Below are 3056 nucleotides of genomic sequence, written 5' to 3'. Positions count from 1 at the left end.
CTCTCTCTCTCCCCCGCCCCCCCGCCTTGGGATCCAGAACCTCCACCCTCCTTCTAGGCTCGCTGGCTCGTGGCCAAGGAGCTCGCGCGCGCCTCCGCCCCGAACGCAAACAGCTGTTCCCAGAGACGTCGCCGCTCTCAACTTTGCCAACGAGTCCGCTCGCACTTTGACCAGCGCGGCAGCTCGGACCTGTGTGTTGGGGGCCGTTGGCGGAGTTAGAAGAGAAAGGTGAAACTGCGGGGCTCCGGGGCCGCAAGTCGCCGGTTGGCCTCAAACTTTCCCGTGGCGGGACTGCGGCCCCGCCCCTCCGGCTCCCTCCCCCGCGAGGCCCGAGCGCTCGGACCGGCTGGGGCTCGTTCTCACTCGGAGCGCGTGGGCAGCGGCGGCGGAGGCTCGAGTGACGCAGAGGCGGCGGCGGGAGCTGCGGTGTCCGGGCACTCACGAAAGCAGCGGCGGCGCTCACGCTTGTCAGGTGGGTTGCGTGGCGCGTTCACCAGCTCTTCCCATATAGTCTAGCGGTTAGGATTCCTGGTTTTCACCCAGGCGGCCCGGGTTCGACTCCCGGTATGGGAAGGTTAGCCTTTCTTATTGATTTGGAGGACTGCTGTATTTTAACTTCCATGTCTGGCTCCTTTCTTATTGCCCTGTCGGGGAGAGTTTGTGATAAAACGAGCCTAAGTAGCAGCGGTGTGAGCTCCGCGTGCGTGGGAGCGAGCACGCTCCAGGTCCAGCTCCTCTCGCTGGGACTCCCCGGGCTGCAGGCCCGGGAAGGAGTTTCACTTTCCCGGTGGCTGCTCCCCGCCCCCCGGCCCCGTAGTTTTCCAGACGCTGGGAGGTGATGATTAACCCTGGCCTCGCGTTATCTCCTCCCAGCGCCCCTCTCGCGCCCACACCCTCCTCGGCCGGCCCCTTCCGACTCGTCCCTAGACGCGGGACGTGTTTTGCCCCCGCCCTGGGCGAGCTCGGGCGGCAGCCCTTGTGAGTGTCTGTCCGCCGGGTGTTTACGAGACCGCCCCCCGGCGCTGGAACACCACGTGCCTTCCGTGGCCTCCCGGGGGGCGCGCTTCCCGGCAGCGCGGCCGCCCGGCACCCCCTTTCCGCCGCGAGTGCGCGTCGTGTCCTCCCGCGGCGCCCCAGGACGGCCTGCGAGGTCATCGCCGCTGGCCATTCGGCGCTGGTCGCGGTCACCAAGTGCCCCAGACTCAAGAAGAGGCCTTTGGGAAAGACTCTTCTCTCTCTCTCTCTCTCTCTCTCTGTCTCTCTCTCTCTCTCTCTCTCTCTGTCTCTCTGTCTCTCTCTCTCTCTCTCTCTCTCTCTCAACCTCAACACAACAACGAACGAGCTGCGGAGAAGAAAAATACCACTCTGATGAGATGTCTTTAAAGAAAGCAAATTGACTTTACAAAGGGTCTAACGTTTTGAGCGCCGCTGATTAAAAAAAAAAAAAAAAAAAAATCCTAGGGAGGAGGTGGAGCTGGGGAGAGAGAAAACTGTCCGGAGACTGGGGAGGAGACGTTATAACAAAGTTTCACTGTATTTTTAAATATAGAAGCCCTGTGTTTATTACAAAGAAGGGGGCAGCTGTGTCAGCAGCATGTGAGCTGTAAATGAAACAAAAGCGTTATCTTAAATGCAAGCTGAAATTAGAAAATAGGATCATCTATAATGTTTCGTCTATTGGGCCTCTGGGAACAAATGAACAAGGAAAAAGTGACTTGTGGATGGGTTTGTGGTCATTGCCATTGTTAAAAGCAAATGTTTTGGTTGTTAGTATGCCTGCTCTCCCAACTCGTTAATGTGATCTGCATGATTAAGGATGAATCAGCCTTACCTCGCAAAATGCCTAAAAGTACTTTAATTCATATTCATTAGTTCAAATATTTGTGTGTTTACTACACGCCAGATACCACAAGATACTTTTGAAGTTGTCGATGTTCGGGTTCTTTATGTTAGAAGTAGAGGGTACAGTACTGAATGGAATAATATTTTGGCCTCTGTGATTAGCTGTGTGACTATGTGGGTTTCTTTCACTTTCTCTGTGCTCTGACTTTAGAGCCATATATTTTTGGTAATACATATCACTCATAAACTTTAAATACAGTTATAAGAATTGTTCAGTAATTCTTGAATAGGTAATAAAAGTGAAAATTTTTCACTTAAATAAGGAGTATTGGTCCGGTATGGTGGCTCATACCAGTAGTCCCAGCATTTTGAGATGCCAAAGCAGGAGGGTCATTGGAGGCCTCGAGTTTTCATACCAGCCTGGGCAACACAGCAACACCTCCATTTCTACAAAGAATTTAAAAAATTAGCCTGGTGTCATGGCTCAGGATTGTAGTCCTAGCTCCTCAGGAGGCTAAGGCCAAAGAATCGCTTGAGCCTTTGTTGGTTACAGAGAGCCATGAACATGCCACTGTCCTGGGTGGACAGAGGAGAACCTGTTTCAAAAAAATATAGTATTGGGTCATTATTAAGAATCAGTTACTTAAGAGTTACAGTAGTTCAAATCTGGAAGGAAGGAAAGACAACTTTGCCTTAATTGTCCCCAGAGAGGGCTTAACTTTTGACCTTGCGTTTTGTAATGAGTTGGTATCATGTGGTACCAAGTAGTTATACTACATTCATGGGAGTGAACTCTAGAGAAGTAGTTGGGTCATCTCTGTATAAGACACAGACTCATCTTGTGTGTAGTTGTATATCAGATGGAATATGGTAAGGCAGTATCTGAATTGCCGCAGTGCTGCTAGAACAGCAGAGGTGGGGAAATCAGTTCTACTCAGGGAAGAGACTGGAGGAGAGAGGGAAGGGAGAGCATTTGCCTAGGACCTTGAAGAACTGGTTGGATTTCTCTTGGTGGGGAATGTGAATCATAAAGCCAGACTATGGTTTGGCAAGAGCACAAAGTGCCTGCAGGGAGAGCCATGGGAGATCAAGCTGTGAACTGAGAAAGGAATTTTAGCTTGATAAGTTTTGACTAGGTAACAGGTTCTTTTATCAAGGAGTTACATTTTATGTCACTAGAGTCTTAAGAATATTTTTGTCTCTTGGAAAACCCA

At 51.3% G+C, this 3056-nt stretch overlaps 1 non-coding gene across 1 annotated transcript; it reads left to right on the top strand.

Annotated features, from left to right (window-relative positions):
- Nucleotides 1-501: 501 nt before the first annotated feature.
- Nucleotides 502-573, top strand: TRNAE-UUC. Its single transcript has one exon. It is a non-coding gene; the product is annotated as a tRNA-Glu (tRNA).
- Nucleotides 574-3056: the final 2483 nt, after the last annotated feature.

The sequence above is a fragment of the Carlito syrichta genome, unplaced genomic scaffold, assembly GCF_000164805.1.
Source record: "Carlito syrichta isolate Samal-C Ts95f unplaced genomic scaffold, Tarsius_syrichta-2.0.1 Scaffold314785, whole genome shotgun sequence".
Taxonomy (NCBI): Eukaryota; Metazoa; Chordata; class Mammalia; order Primates; family Tarsiidae; genus Carlito; species Carlito syrichta.
Note: the sequence above shows the minus strand (reverse complement) of the source record. Positions and strands in the feature narration are given on the sequence as shown.